This window comes from Oryzias melastigma, linkage group LG9, assembly GCF_002922805.2.
Source record: "Oryzias melastigma strain HK-1 linkage group LG9, ASM292280v2, whole genome shotgun sequence".
NCBI lineage: Eukaryota > Metazoa > Chordata > Actinopteri > Beloniformes > Adrianichthyidae > Oryzias > Oryzias melastigma.
This window is the reverse complement of record NC_050520.1, coordinates 6,634,007-6,646,000: the sequence shown is the minus strand read 5'-3', so window position 1 is coordinate 6,646,000 and position 11,994 is coordinate 6,634,007. Positions and strand designations below refer to the sequence as shown.

Below are 11,994 nucleotides of genomic sequence, written 5' to 3'. Positions count from 1 at the left end.
ACTCCGATCGTCGTTTGACCCATTTAAAAAGAATTTTCAGTGCTCTTTTAATCATGATTATGTTGATTTTAGCCAAAAAAAAAAACTGTCAGAAATTTGCAAGCCTGCTCTAATTTCCCATCATCAGCTCATCCCTGATTGGCGACTGTAGTTCATCTAAAAATGTGACTCAAGCCGACTCGGACTAATCGCTGTTGACGGGTATCAGGAAGCAATGGGGACGGATCGGCCTGATTTAGCGAGAGTTGGATTTTAAATTCATGGATGTTCATCTCTCTACAATACAAAGGGTTTTGCCACCGTTTGGCTAACTTGTCCCGCTAATACGCAGGATGTTTTCTTCCCTTTTGTATCGCGAATAAATCCTTTTTTATTTACATTCCTTTTTATTGAAGTTAAGATTATGCAGTTTTTAAGCCAAAAAAAAAAACCTGTGTCATTACCTTGGACATAGTTTCTGCAGAGCGGCAGGAGTTATTTGCCTCATCTATAACTGAGAGCTCTCTGTTTACACCCAACCTTAGATTACTGGTACAATAAAAATGTTGAGCAATATTGGAGCTATCCAGTCATTCAATTTTGATCCAGATTTCATCGATTTTTTTCTCTATATTTGATTCACAACAATTTGAATAAATAAATACTGTAAAATGCAATTTTAAGCTTAATTTTCATCATATTTGTCCTCCATCATCATGAAAATGCCAGAAAAACATGTTAAAAACTCCAAAAACACAATTTTCCTCGAGATGTGTCTTTAATGTGAAAGACAGTCGTCTGCAGTTAGAACACATGCAGTCATCATTCCTCTCAGGCACAGAAACCTTGAATCTTTATGACCTAGTCTTTAAAATGTTGTCAAAATTAGCAACTATTCAAACCCCAATTTGACCACAAAGGAAAAAAAAAGGATTAGTCAGCTTTTTATGTGAGAACTTTGTGCATGAATCAGGCCCTCATTTCCACCGTTGGTAAGAAAGAAAGAATGCTTTTCTCCTGCAGGCCGATTGAAATAAAGCTGAGATCTTTCAGAAAGCCATTAATGCTTTAAAACGCTCAGCTTTACACACTTGTTTACGGTCTTTGTGTTCATTAACCGGTGGTGTTGCTTTGAGTCCCCAATTGCATGACTGCCCTGACATTCACACACCAATCATGGGAGCCTAATTGGTAAAGACCTTCATTAAATAACGCAGCGCATCGCAAATCTCTCACAGCCTCGCGCTCGCCATTTCTGCTGCCCCGTTACTCGGCACATCAAAGGTGCCGATGTGATATGAGCGAAATGGCCCATCTGAACAGCAGGGCATGAATGACAGCATGTGTTGCTTTTCCCCCCTTTGAACGTTCTCTCAGAGAAGCAGCGGGGGAAAAAGAGAGCGCTCTTGGCACAAGTTTTGTGTCATAAAAGTTGAAAGCATTCCACCCGTCTTGGCCTATAAGCACAATAAATTATGAGAAATGAGAATGGCAGCGCAGTGGCATTGTTCGAACCCATCATTACAACACAAACATCAGCGATACAAATGCTCTGATCCATCCGGCCGTAAACATGGGCTCGGAGTGTTCAGCAGCACATGCGCCGCAAACACTTTAATTGCTTTGGATGCACTACTGATGGAAAATTTCAATGCAACTTTCACATTTAAAACAAGATTATAACACTTTACGTTGAGCGTGGCAAACAGCCAAGCAGACGGTTTTAATCCCACCTGTGGCTCGGTGGGGATACAAACATTGGTGGCGCTCGCTGGCGTCTCTTTGGAAAGTCCACTTACATCACTGTTTGCAGTTGTTGGCCTCCCACAAAGATCTAATGAGAGCCTGTTGTGTGCAACAGCAACACACGAGTATTGAAACATTTCCATCATCTGACCTCTCGGGAAAATCGAGATTTAAAGGTTCAAAATGAAACAGAGGATCTTTTTATTGCAGCCCAATTTTAGCAAACATATACATTTGAGGGAACATTAAAGCGGTTTATTGCATTCACAAGCTGCACGGATGTGACTTAATCCGCTGGTTTTTAAAATTCCAGCTGCAGTACCTGCTTATAGAGTTTACTCAAGTCCGTGTGATCAAGTTTATTCCCTTTTTATGAGTAAAAAACCTTTTTCTACATCGCATAATGAAAGAAATGAAGATAAAGGATTTGTCGGTCTTGAACTGCTTTCTTTTACCTCCATAATGGAGTCTTTGGCCCCGCCGTCATAAAACCGGGCCTGATTAAGCCCAGCATCCTGCTTCGCCTCAGCAGCTGGACAGAGAAGTTCATGTCAAAGTTTTAGTTTGAATGTTTGCCAACAGCATTATTTGTTAAAGGAGCTTCAAAAATAACACGCACCTTCACTCACGCAAGGCGCCTCCGGGCCCACCATGACCTCACCATCCCTGCTCTCCGCAGACAGGCAGTTTGAAGCACATGTTGTTTACTTACAGTCACTATAAGCAACAAACACAATCTGCATCAAAAGTGTGAAGGCAGCTTTTTGCCAGCATTATGTAATTTCAGATTTTTATCGAGAAATCCACATTTGAAAACATGAAACAGTCACAAAAACAAGTTGTAATGTATCTGTCAACTCATGGGGTTAACTGGAAACACTCCAGTGGGATGGCTGGAATTAAAATAACAGACAAAAACAGTTTTGTCAATGAAACAAAACAAAAATGTCTGTCTAAAAGCAACAAATCTGTCATTAAACTGAGCCTAAAACTGACATTCTGTTTCAGTAAAATCCGTGCTGGAAGCTCATAATACTTATAAAATGTAAAAATTACTCTTTTAGTATCTTATAGTATTTAACAGGTCATTTGCATTTGTCGGGTAAATCTCTGTAAAATAAAGAAGTGACATGACTCAGAGATGTGGTTTGCTCATATAAACTGAACTGAACTGTCCGACTGAGCGGAAACCGCGGCGAAGACCAGGACACGCTGGAAAGACTAGATCTCAGCTGGCCTGGGAACGCCTCGGGCTCTCCATGGAGGAGCTGGAGGAAGTGACCGGGGAGAGGGAAGTCTGGACATATCCATGCTTAGACTGTTGCCCTGCGACCCGGTCCAGGTTGAGGGGATTAAGATGGATCCACTCAAATGAAAATCATGTTTTTGCTGTTTTTAGCTTTTTTTTGTAGTATTTTTCTCATGTGAGGTCAAAAAATGTCTCATAATTTGGATGTCACTTTCGTTCGATGACGTCACCAATAATTGCTGGTCCGCTAACTTCCAACGCTCAACTATACACAACAACAGCAGTTTTATAACTTTAAAAAGGTCATGCTGCAACAAAAAGTCATTAACATTAAAATGTAAACGTCTTTGCTTTAAAACGCACGTGAAGAAAAGCGCTTCTCTGGACATCCACTTGCAGACAAATAGATCCATTAACGTCTTGGTTTGCCTCATCTGAGCTAACATCCGGCTCAAAACTGTATGGCTGGATAGTTCAGATATTGCTCGCCATTTTTGTCACATCGGTAGTATTAGCTTGGAGTTGGGAGGGGCTGTAAGCTAACGGGAGAGAGTGTTAACGAAGGGATAATGGGATATCGGCTGAGACTTACTTCCACCGACAAAATATCAAGATTGTAGACCACAACCACAAGTACATGCATCTGTTTGTCTACAAGGGGATGCATCAGAACGGAGCAGAGCAGGAAGTTTGTGGCCCACACATTGTATTTTCTACGTCTTTTTCAAACTATATTTTTTGTTTGCTCCTGATTCACAACGATTTGCATAAAGAAATACTCAGAATTTCAATTTTAAGCTTAATTTTATTAATATATGTCCACTATTGTGAGAAAATGACACAAAAACATGTTAAATTACAATTTTCATTGCAGTGGGTCTTTAAATCAGTGACAACATTTCAAAAGCTTAAAACTCACAGTTATGAAAACTTAAATACAACTAGAGAAGTTGCATTACCTGTAATAATGTTAGCGTGAATCCTTTTTGTTGAAAGTAGTCGCTGAAGAAGCCGAAGCTTTTTGCTGAAAATGGTGACACTATTTACTTTAAATGCTGAAGGGATTTGCTGAAAATGCAAAAGTTATTTGAAAAATGTTATATTTGCTAGAAGACTGGACATTTTGTTAAAGAACTATGAAAGATCACTGAAGTTGACCTAAATTCCTGAAAATGTTGTAGTAAAATTGCTTAAAAATCCCTAATACATGCCAATTTTGCAAAAATAATTAGTGTGTTGCTTAAAAATGAGCTAAACTCTAAATTAGCTCAAAAAACCTTAGTAGAGGGCAAATTTCCCAAAAAAAGCAAGCTTGTTGAGGCCAGCAAACTCCAAGAAAATTGAAAAAAACCTCAGTAACTAAATTAGTCAAAAACGTTAGCATGTTGCTAAAATATTAGCTAAGCTCTAAAGTAACATGTAAAAACCTAAGTAGGTAACAAATTGACAAACAAACAAAAAAAGCTAGCACATTGCTTAAATACAAACTAAACTCCAACAGCCTAAAATTCCTCTAAATTAGTCACAAGCGTTAGCATGTTGCTGAAATAGAAGCTAAACTCTAAATTAACCTTAGTAGGTAACAAATTAGCAAAAAAAAAAAAAAAGCTAGCACGTTGCTTAAATACAAACTAAACTCCAAAACAGCCTAAAATTCCTCTAAAATTAGTCAAAAACATTAGCATGATGCTAAAATAGAAGCTAAACTCTAAAGTAACATGTAAAAACGGTAATAGGTAACAAATTAGCAAACAAAAGCTAGCACATTGTTTAAATACAAACTAAACTCCAAAACAGCCTAAAATTCCTCTAAATTAGTGAAAAACATTAGCATGTTGCTAAAATAGAAGCTAAACTCTAAATTAACCTTAGTAGGTAACAAATTAGCAAAAAAAAAAAAAAGCTAGCACGTTGCTTAAATACAAACTAAACTCCAAAACAGCCTAAAATTCCTCTAAAATTAGTCAAAAACATTAGCATGATGCTAAAATAGAAGCTAAACTCTAAAGTAACATGTAAAAACGGTAATAGGTAACAAATTAGCAAACAAAAGCTAGCACATTGTTTAAATACAAACTAAACTCCAAAACAGCCTAAAATTCCTCTAAATTAGTGAAAAACATTAGCATGTTGCTAAAATAGAAGCTAAACTCTAAATTAACCTTAGTAGGTAACAAATTAGCAAAAAAAAAAAAAAAAAAAAAGCTAGCACATTGTTTAAATACAAACTAAACTCCAAACAGCCTAAAATTCTTCTAAATTAGTCACAAGCGTTAGCATGTTGCTGAAATAGAAACTAAACTCTAAAGTAACATGTAAAAACCGTAATAGGTAACAAATTAGCAAAAAAAAAAAGCTAGCACGTTGTTTAAATACAAACTAAACTCCAAAACGGCCAAAAATTCCTCTAAAATTAGTCAAAAAGTTAGCATGTTGCTAAAATATTAGCTAAACTTCTAATTTTTTGAAAATTACTACGAAAGATGAAAACATAGCCCATGAATATATTTAAAGGTTTGTTGCTAATCTCCTTAAAATGCTGAGTTCAAAGGCTTTCTTATTTATTATCATTCAATATTTCAAAAACTATAAAGTTTATTACTACAAAAAATACAAGTAGTAATGTCCAGAACAATTTTAACATTTGGACACTAGGATTGCTGAAAAAGCTGAAAGTGAGTTTTTAAGTGCCAAAAAACGTACGTAAAGACGCTGAGATTCACTACAGTGAATCTACAAAAACACATCATTTTAATATTAACCATAACCTAATATATTTCCGTACTGTGACCTTTTGACTCCATTTACTAAAGCAATATGGCCCCCAAAAATAAATAAAAAAAGCATCTGCTCTGACTCAAAGTTTCAGGAAGCCTCCGTCTTATCTGCGCTCGCTGTAAAAGTCTGCATCTCTGTCTGTACGTGGGCACATTAGAGTCTATAAAATGTCCAGACTGCGCATTAGGAGAGGAAACATCAATGCGGAGCAGTTTCTCCGGGTTTTAGAGCGACACGTGTTCCCCATCCAGACTGCATCGTATTCAGCAAACTGTATTCCACGCCCATTAGAAAAGGCATGGCGCCGACTGCAAACATTTTATGCATTGGGAATTTAAAAAAAAATACAACAATAAAGGAGATGAGAAAAAACAAGTTTCCAAAGCTGCTGCAGCTGGTCTCCTGAGCTTAACCCTTTAAAATCGGAGCTCCACTGTTTATGTTCTTTGATTTATTGTAACTTTTCATCTGTTAACACAATAATTCCAGTTGATTCTGAAGGAGAAAAGCGGCAGAGCCGCTTTTCTCCTTCAGAATCAACTGGAATTATTGTGTTAATGGTTAAAAAATGAAAGAATAATAAAGATTTTTTGTTTAAGAATCACAAATGTTGAAGATAAGGGGCGGAGCTCCAAAAGCCACGCCCCCTCAGAGGAGATTTTGGATCAGATCAACATGAAAATGGCTTTTTAAGACATTTAGTTTGTGGTTAAAAACGTCATAATCATAATTAAAACACTACTGGGAACGTTCATTTTTATTTTAAAAATGTGATAGGGGGGTTTAAAGGAGGAGTAAACATCACTATCCTGGTTTTTATTGCTGCCATCAAGTTCAAAATTATCTAAATTAGTTGTTGAATTCTCTCCAGTAATGCTCAGCTTTCCAGGTTTTTTTTTCTTTTTTAGCTTCGTCCAAAACAATCTGTACCTCCACATTCCACAGACAGGTTTATTTTGGTTGTTAAATCACATAGTTCTTTCCACAATCCTGATCAACACCTCAGCTGTAGATGTGTGGGGTCGCTGTGATTCACAGCTTTTTATTTTATTTTATTTAATTTTCAAATCACAGTGATGATGTTCCTAATTTCTGATGTGTTTAAACTGGCCTGAAACCCACATTCCTGTCCAGCTGTTGGAGCCGCGACCGTTTCTTCTCATTTTCTTGAAAAAGTTGACTCTGTCATCGTGTGCGCAGCTCCACAAAGGAGATATCGTGCAACACGATCAGGGAGGCTACCAGATTCCCTCTGCAGAGCGCAGGAACAGGCCAAAGCGCACAAGCGGAGAGATGACGTTTCCACGGCAACCAGGAAAACAAAGCATCCCCAGCAGATGGTGGAACGACCTCGGAGTCCAGATCCCAACGTCAAGGAGTGGCGAAGGAAAACCTCACAATCCAGACAAGTGGAACGCCATTTCTACGGTACAGCCGGCGAATAAACACATGTAAACAAACAAACACCCTTAACGTCTAGAGTGACAGCAGAAGCTAAAAGCGGTCTTAGCAGGTGATCCGGTGGTGGATCATTTATCAGCCAGGCCACATTTGGAAGTGCTCAGGCTCGCATTGTGGTGGGCTCTCAGACAGGTGTAAAAGCAATCTGTGTGGTGAGAACGGTCTGTTAACCAAAACAACCCCCCCCCCNNNCACACACACACACACCTCTGACTGACTGCATCAGGAAAGACGTAATAAAGCACAGAACGTCTCCTAAAACCAAACAAAAAATAAATCCCAGTAAGTATTGCCTCCTAGATCCTCCTCCTCTCCTCAGATCTATAAAACTTTACATCTTTAGCTGGTTAGTTTTCCAGGACTAGCTCGCACGCGTTAACAGGTTGTCAAACAGATCAAAAGTCCTGCCCCACAAATAAAACCAAAGTGACTCCATGTGGTCTCCGAATTCCACAGCAAACATCGTTTCTGCACTTTTTCCCTTTGATTTTCCATGTTTGTATCAAATATTACTGTCAGTAACCGAAGCCCCAACCTCGATAGAGAGCTGAAACGTCGTTAATTGTGAGGAAATGTCACCTTTAAAACTTTATAGAGAGCTGTTTTCGTCTGGAGGCCTGGACCATATCAGGGGCTGCTGCCATCCCTTCTTTTTAGTTTGTTATGACTTTGCTGTAAAAAAAAAATAGTACAAAGTGGATCTCTCTGTTGGTTTTCTGACAGTTTTCCAGAACTATTCCACTTGTTTTATATCTATGGGACTTCTGAGGAACTGGATCAGGTGTTGGTTGTCTATAATGCAAAAAGACGTTGCCTTAAACAGAAAAAACTGTATTATTTAGAAGAAATTCACCTCAGTAAGTCATTTTTACATAAAAAATAAATCTTATAATAATAAACCAAAATTTACAGGGTGTCCCAGAAGTCTCCAAGACATAATACAGTCCACACATACTTGGTTCTAGAATGTATTTCTCTACATTTCTTTTCTTTTGAATAATATCACCCTGATTTGGTTCAGCAAGCAGTCGTATGGTTACAAACGCATGTAACAGAAAACATGGGACCAGTATCACACACACGGCACTTATTGTCAAGTTCAAACAGACAGTTTAGGATCAAGTAAGATGTTATCAACACAACGACAGTCATTCTGAGCAAACTTTATAAATAAAAATGGTTTACATCAAGAAACGTTTGTTTTTCCTATGTATGGAGATTTATGGAACATCCCGTCGAAACAAGGTTTTCAAATTCAAAAAAAGAAAAATAAGCTAAAAAAGCTGAAGAATTACCATAAATTAAATAGTAAACAGCCCAGTAATGAGTACATTTGTGTACTTTATGAGTTTTATGAGTGATTAATTATGGTTTATTTTGATTACAGTAGTGACAAAAACGACTCATTTTAGAACAAATCGTGAACAAAATGAGAATACAAGTTGGCTCATCTTAATAAATCCTCATAAAATCTCAAATTAGCACTTCTTCTAATCCACATTTTCAATCCCAAAATACTAAAATAATTTTTAAATCAAGCATTTCGTGTTTATCCTTAAATCAGGTTTTTCAATTGTCAAGAGTTTAGAGCAAAATTATTTTGGACTGTTTTTAATAATAACGACCTTATTTCTAGATTCTAGTGCTTAATTTGACAAAAAAATAATCTGGATTGTTCTGATTTTGACAGAGGTTAGGAGCAAAGAAAGTTCAAACTTGATCAGATATCTTTAAAGTCTAAAAACAAACCTGTACAGAAACATGATTGTTAACGAAGGAGAGAAAAAACAACTCAGGGCGTTCAGGCATGAGCAGAATGTTGGTCTTCCCATCGCAGCCATCTGCATCAAAGAGTAGATTCTTCGAAAAAATAAAATACAAAAAAAAATGTCTAGTTCAGCGTCAAATACAAAAGAGGTTTATCCAAATATACACTTCCTGTGTCCAAAGATTTATAACCTCTTTTTTAACAGGAAAACCTGTTAGAGCCTTCAGCTCCTTTATGCTGGACACGTTTAGAGAAATAATATTCTTACTCAACAGTAGAGTATGAATGTGGTGCTGAGGTGGAGCGACCGACCTCTGGTTGGAACACTGCAGGTTCAACTCCCGCCCTGCCGGCCCACATTCTGGAAGTGACATTGGGCGAGACACTGAACTCCAAATTACTCCTGGTGGTTGTAGGGCGGTACCATGTTCAGCAGAGGAGCCTTCATCAGTGTGTCTAGCTGGGAAGTGTTTTATAACTGTTTCTTTCTACCATATTCTGAATCAAGCTAATTTAGAAAGCTTTTTCTGGAATTTCAGAAAGTTTTCATCTAAATAATATATTGCAACAATGTTCATGTTTCAGCAAAACAATGGAGCTTCTCGATTCCTGTCGACTTTCAACCTCTTTTCCCAGCCTTTAAAACAACGATCTTTATGATTATAACATTGCATATTGAATCATTTCCTACTTTGTAAGAAAAAAAGAAATGTAGTTTTAGTAATATTGCCTTTGGAGACAGAAAATAGAGGAAACCCATCAGCTGATGGACGCTCATGAGATACTCGTTATTGTCAAAAGAAGTTGTATTTTTTTATCCATGTCTGAGCTTGTACTAACACTAAACACTAAAAGAAATGCATCCTAGAACTTTGTTAAACTGAAAAAATCTTTAAGGTTTCTGCAGGTTTTACTCTCAGATTTAGAAACTGAAGGTCTTGATTATTCTGCATAAACAGAGACTTTTGTTTGATGAACTAAAAAAATTCATGTTTCTGGATAGATTACTTTGAAACTTTAGAAGTGTGTCAGATATTCTAACTGCAGTGGTAGATTTGATTTAAATAAGCAAAAAATAAAAAAAATCTGCCAACAGGGAATAGAAATTATTTTACCAAGAATTATTATTTTTTTAAAAAAGAAGACATGTTTTCTCAAACTGTTATTTTTCTTTTGAACAATTTTCTTAATAAAATGATTTTCTTTGCAAGACAGAAAGTAAGACCATTTTTCTTAAAATAAGGATATTTTTACTTTCTTTTAATCTATTTTACTATTTCTCTTGATTGTTTCTTTTAAGGTTTTATGTAAAACACTTTGAATTGTCTCATTGTACATGAAATGTTCTACAGGATTCCATGTTTTCAGAGTAGAAAATACATACAACAGCAGGGCATCCATTTAGAAACATGATTATTTTTGTTGTAAATGAAGGGGAAAATAGGTTTCAAGCAAAGGAGAACAGCTGCTGACAAAAAGAAGAAAACAAGTATCCGTAGGCCTCACCTCTCGGGGTCGGTCACATGGTATCCTGTTTACACGTTGACCACACCCACTAGGAAATTCTGAAGAATCACATAAATGATTTGGGAAAAGAGATGACAGTTTGACCCGAGGGAGTCCAGAAGAACAGCCCAAAAAATACCTAAAGTTCTTTAGAAAATCTTTAAATTAGCAACAAATAAAAATGCCTTTAGGGTAGAAAAATGATCTTGGAATTTGTTTATTTAAAGCAATCAAAGCAAGAATAATATATAAACAAGGCAACCAACATCAGCTTATATCCATACAAAAACATTAGAAATACAGTGCATAATTTACAATAATTAGTATTACAAATTCTTATTTGGGCTAAATGTACATTTTTCCTCAAGTGTAGCTGTTGGCTGATGAGGCGACAGCTGAATTTTGTGAATTTTACAGCGTCTGGATGATTTCTCTCCAAAAGTTGATTCGGGGAGGGGCCGCCCCGTTTACATTTGGAACGGGGCGGCGGTGCCAGTGGTGACAGTGCAGTGACAGGCAGGGAAGACGTCATTACCAAATCAGGCGACGGGTGGGCGGCCACAGGGCGGGGGCAGCTGGATTTGCCAGCTGGCAGCAGCTTTGATTGGACAAAGTTAAATGTACCACGATGGAGACAAATCATAGACATAAATATTTGGAACAAAATTAAAACAAATTGAAAAAAAATAGTGGTGTTTGGCCAAAAATGTTTGATATTCTATAATAAATTGAATTATTTTCAGCTTCAAATGTTTTTTAGGTTTTAAAACTCAAAATTTATTTATTTTTTTTTTCATTTTTGAATCAGAAAATTTCAGTTTCAAAACTTTTGTCCCCGTTGGGGCGGGCCTAACAGGAAGGACCAATCAAAATCGATGGGAGTGATAACTTCAGTCCCGGTGCATTCCCTGACTCTGGGGAACTGTGATAATTGTGGTCAGAAAATGGCTGTTTAGTTTGTACTATTATAGTCCGAAGCTGACGGGTGTAAAAAGCTGATTTTTTTAGTGTCCAAAATGTTGTTCTAACTCGTTCAAAGCGCCATCTTGTTGTGTTAAATTCAGGCGTAGAAAACGTCCTCATGCTAGCATGAAATGGCCTACAGAACAGTCTGTTAAATTCATGTTTTCTGTTAGAAAAACATCAGCTTAAATGTGAATAAAAAAGTCCAGGCACAGAGCCCTGAGGAATGCCTCCGCTGAGTGGATTCTTCATTCATGTTTAGCATCGTCATTCGGATCAAGTCCAGTTTTTTCGTTAGCGTGTGTGTGTGTTTGGGGGGTGGGGGTGGGGTGAGGTAAATGGCCTGTGAAATTTGTTTAAGCAGATCAGCTATGAAAGTAATAATAAGCGGGAGCATCTCCATGAAAAGTCTGTTTGGAAGGGGGTCTGAAAGACGGGTTCCTGCTTTGGATTAAGCTCTTGTTTTTGGAAGCTCAGACAGTTCAACAGGGCAGAACGAGTCTGGACATAAATCAGCGTCTACATGAACTCCAGCAGCAGATAC

General features: G+C 37.3%; 1 long non-coding RNA gene across 1 annotated transcript; it reads right to left on the bottom strand.

Moving 5' to 3' along the window:
* Positions 1-1,905: 1,905 nt before the first annotated feature.
* Positions 1,906-3,992, bottom strand: LOC112148667. Its single transcript, XR_002919660.1, has 3 exons — positions 3,934-3,992; positions 2,345-2,442; positions 1,906-2,257 (listed from the first exon to the last, which is right to left on the bottom strand). It is a non-coding gene; the product is annotated as an uncharacterized LOC112148667 (long non-coding RNA).
* Between the last annotated feature and the right edge of the window lie 8,002 nt (positions 3,993-11,994).